The following is a 20,053-nucleotide window of genomic DNA, read 5'->3' on the forward strand; positions in this document are numbered from 1 at the left end:
GGGAACAGACTGCTTGAGTGGAATGAATTAATGAATGAGAATAGAGACAATGAGTGAGAAATTATTTTCAAGAATTTTTTATTTAAAGGATAAGGCAGAAATAGAAGTGAATACTTAAGATAAATACTTAAGGTAAATGTATAGTAAAAATCCTATCAGAATGTCTGGATTTTTTTTTTTTTTTCTAGAAGCAGCAGCAAGTTGAGTAAGAGCTGAATGAAAACAGTGAGGGAGATTTTAAAAGATGGTAGGGGTGGGCAGGGAGGGTGGGACAGATGAAGCAAGGTGCTCAAAGATGTGGGAGAAGAATAGAATGAAGACCACAGGGTGAAAAGACCATTTTATCATTTGAGACAGAAGCAGGGAGGTAATAACGGGTATATGGAAACCATCTGGGCTTCTGTTTACTCTCTAAACCATAAAGGGAGATATTACACTGAGAGTAAAGGAAGCAAAAGAAAGAAAGTTTGGAATCATTGTGGGAATGGGGGAAAATGGGCAATGACCAAAACAAAAGTTCTCTTGAGGTGATACTAATCCTAATGCACAATGCTGATTTCAGTTGAGTGTCCAAGCAGTCAGCAAGATAGATTTGGGAATTAAATGGTTCCATAATCATGACGTTGGTAGTGAATTCTTGTAATGTTTATATAACTCATCAGATATATGGGCCTTTATTAAAGGGCAATGCTAGCATTTGATTATTTTTATTTCAAAACCAGTTTTATTAAAATCTGCAAGGAATAATTTCAGAGAAAAGAAAACACACTGAAACAGATACTCTGCTCTCTTTTCAATAAAACCAACAATCTGAAGATGTTAAAGAAATGAATCAGATATAATGATCATCTAACTGTGAAAATTAAAACCCATTTAGGAATTGTGAGGGAGGCTTGATCTTAAATACCACTCTAGTTACTCATTCAGAATCTTTAATAACATTTGGAAAATAATTAATCAACTTATGACATAGACTCAAGGGCTGTCACATTTCATTGCCGTTAGTGAAACTGGGGTTTTATCTGCACTCTTCTGGTGATTTAAAGAACAATCTTTTTTGTAAGCTTTTTGAAGAGCAGAAGAGTGTTTAAAACAATTGAATTCTGACATATAGATTTCTTTTTTTTTTTTTAATTTATTTATTTATTTTTGGGACAGAGAGAGACAGAGCATGAACAGGGGAGGGGCAGAGAGAGAGGGAGACACAGACTCGGAAACAGGCTCCAGGCTCCGAGCCGTCAGCCCAGAGCCTGACGCGGGGCTCGAACTCACGGACCGCGAGATCGTGACCTGGCTGAAGTCGGACGCTTAACCGACTGCGCCACCCAGGCGCCCCTGACATATAGATTTCAATGAACAATCCAAGTATGTGTTAGTAAAACTGAAATACAGTTTAGAAGTATCTTAATTTTGACATGACAGAAAGTGAATTTCTGAAAAGTCCAAAATGTGTATTTATTTCTTTTAGGAAGACACTTTTTCTGTCAACAAGCTTTACTTTGGGTGCTTCTTTATATAATTCAATAGCACTTAAAAAAAAAAAAACAGCTAGGGTAATAATATTTTAAGCCCAAAGATTCATGTAGGCCCTAAACGATTCTATTTGTCTGGTGTCTCTATCTTAACTAGACAATGGTCAGTCCATGAACTCACCTCGGACAGTGTAGCAGCAGCTGAAGGGGTTCTGTCTGAATATGAGACCAGAGTAAGGGGACATCTACTCACTTCAGTCTCTCAGAGGAGGAAAAAGACAAAAAGTGAAGGCAGACCTTGGTAGGAGCTTTCCTCAAATCTTTAGACCACTGTCTGAGTTCGTGTTTAGAACATAACAAATGTAATTATTACATACACTCCAGCATGAACTCTGTGTAATCAAAGCCCAAAGAAATGGCCTCAAGATAATATTTGAAAGTAAAGCTAATATATATCCACAGCAGATGGTATTCCAAGGGAGAATAGTTATGGATATAATTTCGAAGGCCATAAGCTTTGATCCCAAGAGTAACTGATGCATTATAATGAGCTGATATGCTAGAAAATTCTGGTCATGAACATCATGTAAAATACTTGTAAGTTTGGTTTTAAAACTATGAATTCTTCTGAGAATACAGAATTTCATTTGTAGTGTCTGCAAGTAGCTAATAGAATGCTTAGAGCATGTCTCCAACACTCAGAATAAAAGTTCCTTCTACTTCCTGCTACGTATCCTTGCTATTCTTATTGGTATCTGAGGGTAGAACAGACTAAGAGTTCTGATCTAGGACTGGGCAAATGATAGCCTCACTTCTCCTAGAATCAAACCACATGTGACAGAGGAAGTTCAGACTTTGCTTACCTATCACATGTCCTACCATTTTACTGTGAGTATTCCTGGATTCCCCACTCAGTTGTGCCCAGCCTTTTTCCTATTCAGAAGGCAGCAGCCTGATTCCTAATGCGACACTCTCCTCACAACCAGCACTGCACCCAAGCCCGTGACCCAGCAGTGTATCCACCCATCTCTCCCCTCTTGTAACCTCACTGATCCAACACCCATTAAAACTTCCAGGTTTTGGGGCACCTGGGTGGCTCAGTGGGTTAAACATCTGACCCTTGGTTTCAGCTCAGGTCATGATCTCATGGGTTCATGAGTTGGAGCCCTGCATTGGGCTCCATGCTGACAGTGCTGAGCCTGCTTGGGATTCTTTCCCTCTCTCTCTGCTCCTCCCCCACTGGTGCTGTCTCTATCTCTCTCAAAAAACAAAACAAAACAAAACAAAACAAAACAAGACAAAAACAATAAACTTCCAGGTCTTCTCCTTCATTATTTCTTTTCTCTATCTGTTGCATGAGAGTTATCACAAAAACCTTCTTAACTTGAACTACAGTTTTCCAAGTATACAAATATAAAGGCTTATCAAATTATGAGAACTTGTAGAGTTTTAAAGAGCATCTAAAAATGAACGTGCACATATTGATATACGATTATTACTAATGGTTTGATCAACCATTGAAATAGAAATTAAGCATGTCTCTTTCTATATATATGACCATATAAGCCATATAAATAAATTACTCCTTATATAGTACTATCCATAATTAAGTTTCAAAACAAGTTTAATGATGGAATGAATATGCATTCAGTAAACCTTCAGGTTCACCTAAAAGAACCTCTATGTAAAGACCATAATAGCACAATTTTCCTTTTTCTCTCCACCAAGATACAAGAAATCACCAAATTCTGTCACCCCAATGTTTTCTGAGGACAAAATGTGAGGAGTAGTTAGAAATTCACAACATGGTATCAAGAAAGATCTCAGTGCCCATGTTTCAGTACTCTGCCTTCTTCTAAATACTACTTTCTTTCTTTTAGAGAGAAGGACTTGCTGTCTCCACAGCCATCAGTACTCTAATCATGTGCATTTCAACTTCACGTAAAGCTACATATTTGTGCTGAGTCCATATGGGAAGTCTAGTTACTAGAAAATATACACTCAAAAACAGGAAGTCTAAGTACAGTAAGAGGTGTTTTTCTCCACACAATAGAGTTTAAATATGTGTCTATATAATCTGGAGCAAAACCTAACACCCTCATTATTGTTGAAAAACTCTTCCCTTCTACATTATGGCAACTTAGGATTATAGCATTACATTTTCTAAACCTGTTTGAACTTGCTTATAGATACAAATGACCTGCCCTTTTCTATGCATAGTTTTCAGTCAGTAAGCATGTCAAGGTGGGAGGAAGAATGGCAGGAACAGTAAAAGGGGGAAAAAAATCAATTTTCAGAAAGCATATGGTAACAACTGAATATTTAATCTAATTAGCCTAGAAATGCCTTCCTATTTTCAGCACTCTTTGCAAGGCAGTTGCTTCATGGTACAGAATGAATTTCAATAAATGTCATATATTTAGTTTGATGGCTTATTTTAAAAATTTGTCGAACCAGGTCACTGACTCAGAATAGATTTATTCTGAGACATGACAGATGGATACTGATACTGAATAGAAAGATTGACATTAGCTGGAAGGTTCTAAGCAGAAGAAAACGTCATTCAGTTAACATTCAACAAAAGTGTTACTGAGTACCTACTGTGTGTTAGGATAAAATAATAAATATTTGGACCTTACTTTTTTTTTTTTACAATAGAAAGAGGAGTGCTGGCAAAATATTTTCCTTGGGGTTAGTAAGGATTACAACTGAATACTACTGGGTCTTTGAAAGTACTTATATTTTTCACATTGCATCAGAAAACTGTATTAGCACTCGTTCAAATATTCATTCTGTTACGGTTATGAGATTTTAGACCTAATTCAGATATTTGAAGATGCTGTTTACTGACCCTTAGCAAAAACCAACTTCCTATTCTTCTGGAACAAAAAAGGCCTTACATGGCTTCAAAGATTTCTTAGACATCAAAGAGCTTAGAGAGACATACAGTTTATGGGTAATGATTTAGGATTTAGTGAATCAAAAACACATGGATTAAATTTCCTTTAAAAGACTCCTAGGTTTAAATTTTAAGAGCTAAAATGTTGGTCTAAACACACAGTGGTCTCAAGAAAAGGCAAAACTTATTTTTAAAGATAGTTTGAATTGTCTTGTGGACCCCAAACTTGGCTGGATTTTCCTTTCTCACATGATTAGACTTCAAAGGAGACAACCTGCCTTCTGTTAAACAAATTTACTCTACCTCTCTCTCTGCCTTGTGAAAACTACATTACAGTTGACCCTCCAATAACATGAGTTGGGAATGCATGGGTCCACTTATACAACACAGCACTGTAAATGTATTTCCTCTTCCTTACCATTTTCTTAATAACATTTTTTCACTTTATTTTAAGAATACAGTATATAGTACATGTAACATAATGTGTTAACCAACTGTTATTGGTAAGGCTTCCAGTCAACAGTAGGCTATTAGTAGTTAAGTTCTGGGGGAGTCAAAAGATACACAGATTTTTGACTGTGCAGGGGGTCAGTGCCCCTAACCCCTGTGTTGTTCAAGGATCAACTATATTTCAAAGGTCTCCAGCTCTGAATGCTTTTTGGTATTTTCAATAAAATGTTAAAAATCACAAACAACCCATGGTCTTATGAAACAATTGCAGTACTTTCCAGTTCCTCCAAGTCAATTCTGTTTTCTTATGTGCAACTTCAAAATTGGACTGGGATTTTAGATCCAACTATCAGGGAATATAGGATCACTTCAAAACAGGAAAAAGCCACTGATATTAATATGTGCACTGTTTCATGATATATTATTATATTTGCATTTAAAATAGTAGGAAGAAATACAGTACATAATCTTCCGTTCTAACACAATGGCCTTCCTGAAGGCCACTAGCCTGGGCATTTCACTGAGATTTTAGGATTAAAGGAAACAAGTTAGTGGACAACCTGTGAGCTTTCATTCCTTTGGAAAAATAGATTGCAATAGTGATCTGATGGCTTTTAAAGGGCACTCGAAACTAATGCAGTACACATTTTGAATTTCAATGGTAGAGAAATAACAACTAGTGAAGTTCAGGCAGATATAAAAAAATAAAACAAAGCAAAAGCACCAGTATTCCAAAGAGGGAGTTTATCCTGAATGACAACTTGGAAATGGAATCTATACATACAGTTACGATGAACTGAGGTTTCAGAAAAAGATTGTTTCACTTTAAGAATGAAAAAAGTAGAGTGCCCTTTAGTTTACAAATATACATAGCTTGATAGAAAGCATACTGGTTAATGAGTTTACAAAAATAAGTATGTGCCAATAGGTGATAAATTATATCTTTTTTTATTTAAGAAAATTTTAATGTTTATTTTTGAAAGAGAGAGAGACAGAGTGTGAGCAGGGGAATGGCAGAGAGACAGAGAGACACAGATTCCGAAACAGGCTCCAGGCTCTGAGCTGTCAGCACAGAGCCTGACGCAGGGCCTGAACTCACAAATTGCAAGATCATGACCTGAGCCGAAGTCAGATGCTCAACTGACTGAGCCACCCAGGTGCCCTTATCCTTTTTTTTTTTTTTTTTTTTAATTGCTAAACCAATTTTCCAGAGGGAGGACAAATCTGAGAACTCTAGAAGATAAAATACTTGGCACAAGTGGCTCTGGGACTCTTCGGCCATGCATGCTGCTGAATATAACACCTGAAGGTGATACAGTGGACCACTTGGCAGGTATAGTCATGGCTAAGGATTGTAAACAGAACCACCAGAGGCCAAATCTGGCACACAGACTTTTTGTCTCTGTATCCCGCACAGTGTTTTAAAGATGCTGAGTCAACACTTTAAAGTTGCAAGGTTTCTAGTTTCTCTTAAAAATTTGAAAGACACCACCACATGGGCCCATGACACATACTGGGATCCACAGCAACTCTGATGATGCCAAATGCTGGCTGCCTCCTTTTAGGTGCGGCTTTTTCTAAGCACGTTGTCATCCCTAGTGAAATGGTTAGTTTCATTCATTTAGGTTACCTGTTTGCAAATCTTTTTTTAATTTTTTAATTTTAATAATCTCTATGTCCCACATGGGGTTTAAACTCACAACCCCAAGATTGAGTTGCATGCTCCACTGACTAAGCCAGACAGGTCCCCTCCCTTTTTTTTTTTTTTTTTTCCTGTTTGTAAATCTTGATACAGGATATAGACAGGGCTTAAAGGGGCAGGAAGAAAAGAGGAAGAAAATCCAACACAGTGGTTTAACATTGGAAAGGGAAAAGAAAGGAGAGAGACAAGAAAAAAGTGTTCAGCAAACAGAGGCTGCATACCATGAGCAACTGTCTCCTTTGCTGTCTCCAAATATTTACTATGGAAGGGATCTGAGACAAAGGCTGTGGGTATTACTCTCAACAAATCCTTTTGGGCCAGGCTTACAGTGTAGAAAATAAGAAGGAAAATTTTCTGAATGGAGCAAGAACCTTGATCAAGGATGGCACGTAGACATGGGACCAACTGAATGCAGGAAAATACCATGGGTTTGCTTCTTCCATACACCATAAACCAAGGGATGTGGGTCACTCCTTCACCGTCCCCTTTGAGACTGCAATGAACTATGGCAGGCCCTGTCCAAGTACTTCCCATAAAAAATGAGGGACTCCAAGTATAGCTGTGCGGGCTATGCACTGCACAATTCCAGAGACAACAAAATGAAAATAGCATTCCCAAGAAGTGCAAAGCAGAAGCCATGCTCCAGATTTTCACATGGCTCATTCTCTTATCTCCTTCAGGTTCTAGTTCAAAGGTCATCTTCAAAGTGAAGCCTTCTCTAACTCTACTACTGACTTTTTCAATTACCACTCCATCCCCTTATGCTTGACAGTTCCCACTCCACTTCCTTGCAGCTCTTATCACCACATCACAAACACCACATTTTTATTTATGTATTTTATTTATTGTTTGCCTTCCTCAATATAGAACAGAGTATTATACTGTTAGAGATCTTAGTCTGTTTTATTCTCTACTGCTATGCCAGAGTCTTGAATTATGCCTGGTAGGCGCTCAGTAAATTATCCTGAATGTCTAAGTCCTCAATCACATTCTTAGAGTATAGGAACCTGGCTTTCTATACCCAACGTGGGGTATGAACTCACAACCCTCAAATCAAGAGTCACATGCTCTATCGACTGAGCCAGTGAGGTGCCCCTACAGGCCCTTAATATGAATTCTATGGTTCCCTATAGCTACATAATTTATTACAGAAATTAAAAACTACATAAGTAACCTACATAAATATACTTGTGCAAATTTACACAATCATAGAAGAAATATGTATACCTGGATATGCAATTAGTCAGTGAGCTGGGGTTTTTTCCCCCACTGTTCTCACACCTCCTGCTACAAATGCCACACGTGTGATTTTTCTCTCAATTACATTTACAGCTTATAAAAACACTTTCTTCATTTTGTCCTCCGAAAAGCAAAGGATCTGTAGTAAGATTTTACTGGATGTTTTTATTGAAACAAATCCCAAGGGGAATATACTAAACTGTTAAACACAGCTGAAGAGATATCTGAGAATGGGCTTCTGATAGTAGGACAGATTACAAAATTACTCACAGCTCTTTATCTGATAACAGGAGCAGAACGCCCCACACATATGAATGAAGGCTTTTTCTGGTATCCTTACTACAAAAAGAGAAAGAGCAAAAAAGAGGATTTGAAAAATAGAAGGTGAGAAAAACTCCAGAAATTAGAAATGTTATATTCATCACTTACCACTAACCTAAGAATCCTAAACTATGCTTCAGTGGAAAATGCTTCAAATAGTTAACCTTAATGATGGCTGGGGAGAAGCTATGTGGTGCAGTCAGGATAGCATGGAGGCTAGGCTCAAACACAGTGTCCTTGCCTATAGCAAGGAGAGGTTAGTATGTTGATATCAGCCTCGTCTATTTTGTAAGGTTGTTGTAGTCTCAAAAAGAGAACATGCTCAGATATAGCTTGAAAATTCTAAGAAGTCTTTAAATTCCAATCTTTTGTTGTTTTTTTTTTTAAAGAAGTCTATTATTTAGTAGTAAACGGGATGATTTCTAATGTCATTTTCATGTTATGTCCCCTTAATAATTATGGATCTTGGTTCCATTTTATATGTTATTTATCTGAACATCTAGATTATAAACTCTTCAAGGGCAGAGATTTCATTTCTCCCTTTCAAAAAATGTTTCTTTAGTATCAAACACATACGACGCTCAACATATAGTTCTTAGCTATTTTTGGTGAGGCAAATGTAAGCCTGGCAGCAATTCAGTGCCTGTTAAGAAAAGAGAATCAAAGTGATCCTAAATTGACATTAGTCAGTATATTTATCATCCATTACTAAGAGGTTACTATTTATTTTGCATAGAGCAAAGCCCTTGAGGAAACTGCCCTGAGGGCTCTATGTCAAAGATACCAGTTTCAACATACACCAGGGAGGTAAAAGGAGGTTAATTTCCTGGTACGTGAGATTCTTCAAATTTTCTTCCCTTAAGGCAGCACAATTAGGAAATCTGGTATCCCATTAACAAGCACAGCAGCCTGAGGAAGTATTAGGGATGATGGGGAAAAGACAGCATTGCTGGCTCTGGTGCGCCTAATGACAGCAAAGAAGAAACCATGAAATCAGAGTGGAAAAATGGGGGTACAGAGGGTTTGGAAGCAACTCTGACCAAACCCAGGAGAAGGGGTGAGGAGAAAGGGACAGAAAGATGGGAGGTGCTCTCAGAGTGTACAGAGCTGTGTATTCCTCATGGGTGTGTGGCCATAGGCACTGGTGCAGCCACCTAGAGAAAGGTGTTGTGTCCGAAAGGAATAATTCTTTTGAGTTATTCACTTTCTTTTGAGATGATTACATTTGAGAACAAGTTTATTTGAGGCTACTATATAGATTTGTAAAAGGAAAATTAGACCAATGCTATTTTGAATTATTATTTTTTTAACCAACGGCTAAGAAAATTGACTTTTGAAATGTATTTCTTAGTCTAACCCACATTAAAACAAATTTTAAAAATTTCAAGATTATAGTGGGACATATACTTAAATGGGAATTTATAAAATAAGTATATGTCTCCTGCTTAGAAAAGGGTCAATTTCCTTTTATTGTAATTTTAAAAGTCATGAAAATATTACCAGCTTTCATACTGACTGGCTATAGTTAATCTTGTATATCTTTAGCATTCAAATAAACCTCACCCATTAATTCTGAAGGCATGGAGTGTATATATAATGTAAACCCCTCCTGTGATGTATTAAGAACAAAGCAATCTTTGAAAAAGTAATACTCAGCAGATCATCTTTTATATGCCATACAGTCCATCATGTTAAAATCAAAACATATTTAGGTTAATAATTATAGACTTATGCACCATTAAGTTTGAGACTTGAACAGATTTTCCAAAACACCAGTGTATTTTATAGGCACTCAAGACACATTTTTGTGTCTACACTACAAACATGTCTTAGGAGTAATATAAATGTTACTGGTATTATTCAGCAGTTTAAAAAGAATGAACTTTGAATACGCCACAGTCTTGCAGTGTATGAGTGGAGCCACAGCACCTTACTTCTGTTCTATTACAGAAGTTTACATGTGAAAACAAATCCCAATAAGCTTAGAGCTCGAAAGGAAAGCTACGTACATGTAAGTAATCCAAGCACCACTTAACAGTTTACATAAAAACACAATTTATGTCCCAGTAGCACAGAGAAACATGATGTACAGCATTTTCAGACCATCTTCATGCAGAAAAAATGCATTAGTCAGCTATAATAGTTCAGCTATAAAGGAAAATAATGTTTTTCTGGATCCATTTGCATGGCAGTGTCCATGTGTCTGGCTGATGAAAATGGCAGAATAAACCACCCAACTCTACAAAATGTGAACAGTCTTCTTAAAATTCAGTAGAGGGTCCATATAGTCTATATTCTCTGCAATGTGAGTTTTTTACAATCCTCTCACGTTCATCGCCCATCTTAACCTGACAATTATAGTATCCTGATTATGTTGCTTAAGAGGGCTGACAATATTTCATTCAGCCCTAGAGCTCCTTTGAACATAAAACTGTGATAAGGTAAAATACACTGGGCAACTATTCATGCGTGAGCCACTGGAACTCTCTCCAACTGCCAAATTAGTAAATGGCCCTTTTAAAACATAGAAGGTATGAAATGGGAAACCAATCCATAGTCGGTGAAAATACTTTCATTGGAACTTAAATTATTGGATCAGTACCAGTACTAGCTAGACTGCCCGACCTCCGGTTATAATCTATTTCCCCGAATAAGATAGATGCCCTCCATATAGCCCCGGCAAAGAGATAAGTAAGGTACGATTGAAAATGATGGATCACAAGCCCTATGTGTTTGCCAGAAATGAAGAATTCAGATTTTCACAAACACACCTGCCCCTTGAAAGGACCCTCAAGCGTTATAGATAAAGCAGGGCTGGGAACAAGAAAAGCACTTGGCTCGAATCTTGCCTGCCGCATCACTCTGGGACACGGTGACCAAATCTCTTTTCTAAGGGCTGAGTCAGATCACCGCCTTGAAACTTGCCCGGCCATAACAGTCATACATCACCCCTTACTCCAGCGCCCCTCTCTCCCCTGAGTCATACAGGTGGCCGTCAGAAACAACCCCTTAAAACGAAAAGCTCCACTCTACTTTACACCTCTAACCCGCCACGTCCCTTCAGTTTCTGAAACCCCTAAACTCTTGCTCACCTCCCTGGTCTTGCCCCGTGGAACAGAACTCAGGTCTGTTAAGGGGAACAAAGAGCAGAACGCTGGGGCCGAGGGGTGGGGTGCGGGGTCTGGAGTGGGCTGTAGCTTTACCTCGAGGCGTCCAAGAACCGTGGAGAAGTCAGTCGCACAGAGACCACCCGCGTGCTCCGCGCCTCCCGGCTGCAGGTCAGCTGTCGCCCCGCATCTGGCTGGCGCCCTCCGCTGGGTTCCGCATCTGGTCACAAAGCGCTCGGGGCGCTGCAGGCAGCGAGAGCGTCCGGGTCACCTGCGGCGCGGCCGAGCCGAACGCCCGGTCTGCCAGCCAGCCGAACTCCCTCCGCCCCTTCTCACCCGCGCGCAACCGAGCCGGTGACTCAGCCGGGCAGTGGCGCGCGCGGCCCGCGGCGGCCCCGGGCGCGTCCCGGCGGGAAGCACAAGCAGGCGACCCGACCCAAGCGCTCGCCCGCCTGCCCGCCCCAGCACGTGTCCGTCTACCTCGAGCGGGGTCGTCCGCCCGGTCCGCCGGTCCTAGGACCGCTGAGGGGGGGACTGGCACCACCCAGAGGGGGAAATCGGCCCCCGCCCTTCCTGCCGCCCGCGCGCCGCGCCTGGCCCCGCGGGGGTCGCGTTTCCTCCCACCCCTCCCCCGCCCCCGCCAAGGTGAAACTTTCTAGGTGGAGGAGAAGTTTTCTCGCCCTGGCCGCGAGATCTCAACTCCGCCAGCTCGGGCAGTTTGAAGTTAGCACAGCGGGAGATAAGCGAGTCCGAGTCTCCCCCTCCTGGTGCTCGCGCGGCGAGCGTCAGCCGACGCGCGGAACGCCCGGCGCGCCCACTCCGCGCACACTCCACGCACCCCACCCCGCGCGCTGCCGTCGGGAGAAGCGCGACGCTCTGTTGCCGGACTCTCCCACGGCTCCGTCAGCCTCTGGGCGCTGAGCGTGGTAGAGAAAGAGTTGGACACCACAGAGACAAGGAATTCATTGTTAGCGGCGGAGGTAGGAGTGGATGGAGAATTGTCCCAATGATTTCGTTATGCAACGTTTATCCCCTACTATATAATAACTTGGATCTCTGGGAGGAAGAACAACACAGGAGTTTAGCCCTGAGGAAACTTCAACTTCTTTAACTTTTTTTTTTTCATAGCAGGAAACAGGCTGATTAAATAACTAGGCAAACAGCAATGAACAAGCAAAACGGAACAAAAGTTTAATTCTTGAACGTTGAAATCTTATGATTAAAAAAAAAAAAGGTTTGTGAGGCCTGGTGAATTGTATTAGGAATGTGTTAGGGTAAGTTTTTATACTTCATATGCCTGACTACCAAAATTGACATTAACCTTCAAAAGAATAAACACGCAAAGGTAACAGAATCTAAGGAACAGCATTGCCTGTTAGGTCTTAGTAGGTCTCCTTTCTGACTGGCCTAAGGGCTTGTCATATAATGGCATCTGTTAATTACTGAGTCACGGCACAAAACAACATTCACTGTGCAGGCTCAGGCATCATTTACTACAGAATGAAAAACAGAGAAGTAAAATAAGAATAGTTGTCATTTTCCTGAGAGCTTACTATGTGCCAGGCACTTTATCAGGGACTGCAGAAGCAGTTTCAATCCTCAAAAGTAATTACCTCACGATTCCTTTTTTATGGAAAAAGGACTTTCCTATTACGTCATACTAGAGCTCTGCATTGAACCATTTTGCAGATGAGGAACCTGAGCGCCTGAGTTCCTGAGGATCACATAACTGGTTAGTAAAAGAGGTGAGGTTAGAACCCAGCCCTCAAATCCCAGTCAGGTGTTCTTCACAGCATGCCAAAAGGCCGAAGCCTGGCAAGCTTACTGAAGATTTCCTGATACCACATGACGTAATTTAAGTATGACTATGGTTATTGGTTATATAACCATAATGGTTATGTGGTTATTAAAGGCTAACCTATAGGTCACAGGGCACTGGTCCCATTTATGGACAGTTCAGTTATACATTTGGGGTTCAGTACCAACTTTCAATAAAAGAGGAATAAACTAATGGATTCATACACACACACACACACACACACACACACACACACACAATTAGCCATAGTTGTCCAAAGAAATGACTAGAGTGTCGTTTCTGTTTCCTGGTTTCCATAGCAATATGTTAACTGGATATTTAGATTGCATTATATAGTTGCCTGAACAGGTTTTCTGAGTTTGTGTACCATGATAAAAACACAAAAGAAAAAAATTACAATTAAACTAGTAGAAAAGCCAATGCAAAATAGAAAATAGATTATAAACCTAAGTAATGTATTATGTATCTTCAGCACCAAAGTTTCCTAGTTCCTAGTTACTGACAAATTTCAATCCACTTTTGAAACTGTATTAAAAATTGTCATTTTGATTTATTAACCATGAGTAAGGAGATAACATTTTATAAAAAAAAACATTTACTAGGGGGGCGCCTGGGTGGCGCAGTCGGTTAAGCGTCCGACTTCAGCCAGGTCACGATCTCACGGCCCGTGAGTTCGAGCCCCGCGTCAGGCCCTGGGCTGATGGCTCGGAGCCTGGAGCCTGTTTCCGATTCTGTGTCTCCCTCTCTCTCTGCCCCTCCCCCGTTCATGCTCTGTCTCTCTCTGTCCCAAAAAATAAATAAAAAGCGTTGAAAAAAAAAAATTAAAAAAAAAAAAAATAACATTTACTAGGAATAGCATCATAAAAGTATCTGAGTGTGTGAAAATAAAATAATTAGTTTTTACATACTACCCAGAGAGTTTTGATCAGGAGAAGGGTTAGAAGTCATTTCACATATTTGGAAATGGACAGCAGCAGATACTTTTAAAAGGCAATAAGAGTTCTAAAGTTCAATTTTGGTTTTGTGGCTAACTTCACTTGTTGCTGTTTAACTTTCCTTGGGTCCATGGCATGGGTGACACACTGTATGATGGAGTTCTTTTGGTATTTTCCTAATCAAACCAAACTCCTGAGGCCAATACTGTTGGCTGGCTAAGCCAGCACCTGTTCCCAACCAGATATTCCTTTGCCTGCCTCCACTCCTGGGGCTAGAAAGGAGAAATACTTGCTTTCCCAGACTCCTTTGCAGCCAGACATGGCCATATGATATCATTCTGGTAATGAAATTACGCTAAAGTCTGTTGGGGACTTCTGGGAAAGAGTTTAATTTCCCGATTAAAGAGATCTAATAAGCTTGCCACCCCTTCCCACTTCTTGCTTTCTTGATTTCATATATAATGCCCAGCCGAGAAGTAGTCATCTTGTGACCATGAGAAGTTGGCTCTGACATTGCTGAGCTATAGCACTAACACCAGTAGACCCCTGCTTCCAGATTATTTTTTGGGAAAATGCTTGTTCCAGACATTGTTAGCCAGGATTTCCAACACCTGGAGTCCAAAGCATTCAAAACTGATATATTCTCAAATGGGGAACAAGACATCTCCAAGACTGAGTTTGGAATAGTAGTTAAGAGTGTGGGTTTTAGGGGGTGCCTGGTTGGCTTAGTTAGTAGAGCATGTGACTCTTGATCTCAGGGTGGTGAGTTTGAGTGGAGCCTACTTAAAAAAAAAAAGTGTGGATTCTAGAGTCAGAAAGCCTTGGATTTCAGTCTCAGTTCTGCTGCTTGATACCTGTGTAACTATAGGCTGGTGGCTTAAACTGTGCCTTATCTGTAAAATAAGGATAGTGATAGGGTTTGTGAGGATGCAATGAAGAGCTATTAAGTAAAGCACATGGAATAGTGTCTGATGAAATATAAATTCTTGAAAGGCCTGAGCCATCCCTACCCACGTATTCGTGGATAACACACAGTGCTAAACTATAAACAGGACCCCATCTCTTAACTCCGAGATGGGCCTAATGGTAGCCATGGACAAGACTGAGAGGAACAGTGATGTCCTGCTCTAAACATGCCACATCCTTTCTGCTCCCCCTTCAAAACATTAAAATGTGGATCTTCAAAGGTTCTCTTTAAGTTCATTCACATGATACTGTATTTGAAATAAAAATGAAAGCAGTCTTCTTAGAGCAAGGCTTCACACTGGCAACCTGTGGAGGGTAGGAACCACAGACATGCACAGGCCCACAGAATATTTTTTAACAGTTTGAATTGTGGTAGACAGAACATATGTTTTGCAGTTTGCCATCATCTTACCATCTTGTCTTGTAATGCATCCAGCCTACCTCTGATCTTGAGGTCACTTTCTCCTATAGGCATTAGGATTTGTGACTTCTGTTTTAGAGTATTTATTCTTGGATTCACTCACTCTGCTCTCCCTCCTTCCCCAGCCCCGTTGCCCCTGTTATTGTGCCTATGGAAAGTGTCCCCACAAAAGGACAAGAAGAATTCAGGTGACAGTTCCTCAACTCATTTTTGTGGGCAAATACAATTTGGGGATGTAGGACTCCTCTTACTTTTTAGAGATACCTCATGTACAATAGAATATCGAAGATTCTAAGGACTCATATGGAAAACCACAACAGAAGAAAACAAAAACAAAAACATGCTTTCTTCCTCTTAACATCTTTAGTAACAATTTTCTGTAAAATTGATAATAGGGAACACACTGTTGGAAACCTTGCCTTAAAGAAAGGAAATGCCAGGAGTGCTTGGGTGGCTCAGTTGGTTAAGCATAAGACTCTTGATTTCAGCTCAGGTCATGATCTCACAGTTGTGAGATCCATCCTGCGTAGGCTTGTGTGGGGTCCCAGCTCAGGCTTCTTGCTAGGGGTGTTTAAGATTCTCTCTCTCCCTCTCCCCCCTCCCTTGCTTGCATGCACATGTACCCACCTCTCTCTCTTAAAAAAAAAAAAAAAAAAAAAAAAAAAAAAAAGGAAATGCCAGATACGAAGGGTTAGAACAGGGCACTTTCAATATGAACTGCTTTTATGTGAATTTGTATTGGTCATTTGTTTGTGGCTGGGCTCTCTAAAAATAAAACAGGCAATGTTACGTTATCTAAAAATATGACTAAGCATATTCAATATTGAGGACAAGTACACAACTGCTAGGCTCTTGAAGCTACAAGTATGGTTTTACTCAGAAGCTTAGGAAATTGGACACAGAAAAAATGAAAAAAATCTGCCATCTCCAACAGGATGCTGCAGTTTTGTTACAGATTTGGCTCATTTTCACATCCAGCTTATTGCCTCTCTCCTAAAATCAAGTAAAGGCATAATGTATTTATCTCTCATATTAAATGTCTACCATGTATCAATCATGTGTTTGAGTTCTACTTATGTCCTCCTAACAAAACTCCAGGAGAGGTATCATCCTTCTCAGTTTACATCCAGGGAAATGAGGCTCAGAGAGATCAGGTAACTTATCCAGGGTCATACCACTGACCTAAGTAAGGCTGTCTCTTTGCAGAGCTCTTGCACTTCCCATTGCAACTATTATAAATTGTCTCAGGGCCTCTGGTGAATGATGTAGTCATTTAACATGGAACAGCCGAACTTAAAGCTTCCTCCTATTTTCCTTTCTTCTTTGTACACAAAGTCAGCTGCAACTTAAGACATAGGTACCCCTCTGTTTGCTTCACTTTGAGGACTGGATATTGCCATGAGAAGAAAGGTGCTGGCACCACCTATGGTGTTCCATCTGTAAAGCACTGCACAGGCTGGGTGGAGCAAGCGTCCCCAGCAGTCAAGGTGGCCCAGGTGGTCGGCTGTAGGTACAGGACTGAAACCTCCCAAGTGTGAAAAGGAATTGTAATGCTCTTTCCCCAATGTTTCTGTTTTTACAACCCTTGAGCCCTCCTCTGGGGACCTAGGGAATGTGAGAGAAAGCAAAGCATCAAATGATAGAGTAAGGAGTCTTAAAAGAAGGTGTTTTGGAGAGTCACTGTCTTCTCAAGAGATGAAAAATAAAGGCAAAGGCTTTTAGAAGAAAGTCTCAGAAGGCTCTTACAATTCTTTCTGCTATCAATATTTCCCTCCCAGAAGTTGTATTAATTTCTTTTTCTTTTCTTTTGTCTTTTACCTTGTGGCAAATTGGTTAAAAAAAAAGCATTTTGGTAAAGAAATAGGGGAAAATCTTTCATTTTTATATAGCATTGTATAGCATTATTTCTCAACGAGCCTATCCATTTCCTCTCAATTTAAACTGTTTGGCACTAATAGAAATGGATTAGCTCTTCTTGGGAAATAGTGCACCAAAAAAATAAACACGTTTCCTTCATTGATCAGCATTTATTTATGGATAGCCTTTTAAAAATGCATATGTGAGTTTGTGTAATTACTACAATGCCAGGTTTTACCACTAGATTATTGCTTTGGCACTTAACCCCAATGCATCAGTTTCTTCACCTATAAAAACAGTTTCAAGGTCTAATGAAACTATTTTTAAAAATTAAGTATCAAAGGGGTGCCTGGGTGGCTCAGTCAGTTAAGCATCTGACTTCAGCTCAGGTCATGATCTCACAGTCCATGAGTTTGAGCCCCACGTCGGGTTCTGTGCTGACAGCTCAGAGCCTGGAGTCTGCTTCGGATTCTGTGTGTGTCTCTCTCTCTGCCCCTCTCCTCATGCTCTTTCTCTGTCTCAAAAATAAATAATAAAAAAAATTTTTTTTAAATAAAAAAAAAATTAAGTATCAAACAAAATTTTTCTGAAACCAGTCCACTTGGAGCAAATACACCAGACAATTTACTAATTGTATTTTACAGAAAGGGACATTAACTTAGAAAGAAAGTATCCAGTATGCGGTTCTTATTAACTATTGCCTTATTGTATTGTATCCAAATATGATAAAATTCTTTTTTCTATTTCAGTAATTGATTGATTTAATAATCAACATAAGGATAGTATATTTACTATACTAGTAAATTAGGCACTTTAGAAATGGCTACAAAATTCAACAGTTTAAGAGGGAATATATACATCTTAGCAGCATTGAAAAATGATAGAATGAAAGGTTTGATTAGAATCACTGTAACTATTACAGGTAACTAATGTATTCTAAGGTATAATAAAAATGGTACCAACACCTTTGTATTGGCCAGATTTCAACCATTTAGCAACCTCAGTGTTTAAACATAATTACTATTGATATATGTACACAGAAGAAGTGGCAGTAACTCTGGATTAACCTTGGTTTGTCAGTGAACAGTTTAAAAAACTAAGATGGCAGACAAATTATGACCAGTCAAGGTTCATGTTCAGAAAGTCAGTGGTGATGCAAACTGCTTTGGACTTCCAGTTTGTTGGTCTACTATAAACATTCCTGCCTTTACTTACTTAAAAAAATCCGACCAAACTGTGCCCAAGAGGCAATTGCAAACTAACCTCTGACAGAGCTGTCAGAGCCAATAAAATCATCCGCAAACTTTATGCTTATGTTGAAGGAACTTTCAAGGAGTGTGTAACCTGAATTAGAAAAGACATCTTTTTAGAGCTTTCCCTGAAGTGTCTGGGCCATCTGTTTTAGCACAGGCTCCCCATGTTAGAACTGTTATCAGGTACTTCTGGCTCTCCCATTGCTACTGTTAACAAATGGATTTGTCACCCCAAAGTTAAGAAAAACCAGATGTTTCCTTTGTTGTTCTATGTTCTGATGGCAGGTCAAGACCATGTTTAAACAGCACCAGTGAAATTGAGATTTAGAAATTTAGATCTTGTTCCTCTGGTCAATGAGGTCATATGATTTAGGGCCGTTTCAAGATTTAGACTGAATTTCAATATTTGGCCATCTACATTTATTGGATTACCTCCAAATTAATCAGTTCTCTATAAATATAAACCTGTATTTTATGGGAATCATAATTTGTATGGAAGCAGTTATAAATATGGAATAAAATATTTAAACACGTCAGGTCTTGTAATCCATCAATTAATTTCTTAACCAAATGTTTATTGAGCCCCTACCATGTGCCAGGGAAGTGTTAGTGTCTGAAGCTACAAAGATGAATGAGATGTAGTCTTTACTGTTGAGGAATTTATAGTCCAGCATGAAAAACCAGCTTGTAAATCAGCAGACCCAGTACAATGAGACAAGGGCTAAACACTGTTAGGAGAGTATCACAGAGTAACTTTGGGGATCAGGGGGAGGTGAGGAAACATGGAAGACACTGCAAGGGAGGCCACATTTGAAACATATCTGAAAGGATGAGCAGGAATTTGCTAGGTGACTATATTTGCAAGGAGATTGAGGTGAGGAAATTAATTCTTAGCAGAGACTAACAAAGTAGGTGAGGATCAGAATATGATGGATCTTGTATACTGCACCGAGAAAAACTATGATAGGTGATAAGGAGTCGCTAAAGCATTTTAAGTAAAATGATTAGAATTTTACATTTTAGAAATGGAACATTTAATGGAACATTTGGAGCAGCAATAGGTTAGACGTGGGGTGGCACAAGGGAAGGCTGTTTCTTTAGTGCAGGGAAGCAATGTCATAAGGCAGGGACTGCCAGGATGCAGGGCAAGGAGGAAAGTTTGATAGATGCCTAGGATATGGAACATACAGGACCACTTAGAGGTTATAGAAATTGAGTGATATTCAGAAAGCTTCTTTTTGTTTTATTTGTCTTTGGTTGTTTAATGGAAGTCTAGCACACAATGATGTATTCATTTTGGATTTACTGAGTTTGAGGTGGAGTATTTACATGTCCCTGCACAATGAGTTGTTAGAGGTCTGGTAGTTGAGTCAAAATACCAGCATGCCACATTATTGTGTTGTCTCATGTTGAGAGCTGCATTTTTCACTCTCCTTCTCCATGTAATTTCAGTTTGGAGTTGGCCCACAGGAAAGCTGTGTGTGTTCTGGAAGGCACAAAAGAAGCAGCCGTCATTATACTCTGAAGGTTATCACTGGATGCAGGGGTGCTGCTGGATCCCAGTTTGTTTGCTCTTCTCTCCTTCCTGATGCTGGCCTTACCAAAAGTGACT

At 39.8% G+C, this 20,053-nt stretch overlaps 1 protein-coding gene across 3 annotated transcripts in view; it reads right to left on the bottom strand.

Annotated features, from left to right (window-relative positions):
* Positions 1–11,470, bottom strand: part of MET (MET proto-oncogene, receptor tyrosine kinase) — a 113,161-nt gene extending 101,691 nt beyond the window's left edge. The window contains exon 1 of one of the 3 annotated variants that reach the window (XM_058724514.1): positions 11,287–11,470. The gene's annotated coding sequence lies outside the window, so the exon portion shown is untranslated. Of the gene's footprint in view, positions 1–1,653; positions 1,710–11,175; positions 11,198–11,286 lie in introns of those variants that run through there. The other 2 variants (XM_058724515.1, XM_058724513.1) reach the window with 2 other exon arrangements.
* Between the last annotated feature and the right edge of the window lie 8,583 nt (positions 11,471–20,053).

Source organism: Neofelis nebulosa, chromosome 4 (assembly GCF_028018385.1).
Source record: "Neofelis nebulosa isolate mNeoNeb1 chromosome 4, mNeoNeb1.pri, whole genome shotgun sequence".
In the NCBI taxonomy this organism is placed as follows: Eukaryota; Metazoa; Chordata; class Mammalia; order Carnivora; family Felidae; genus Neofelis; species Neofelis nebulosa.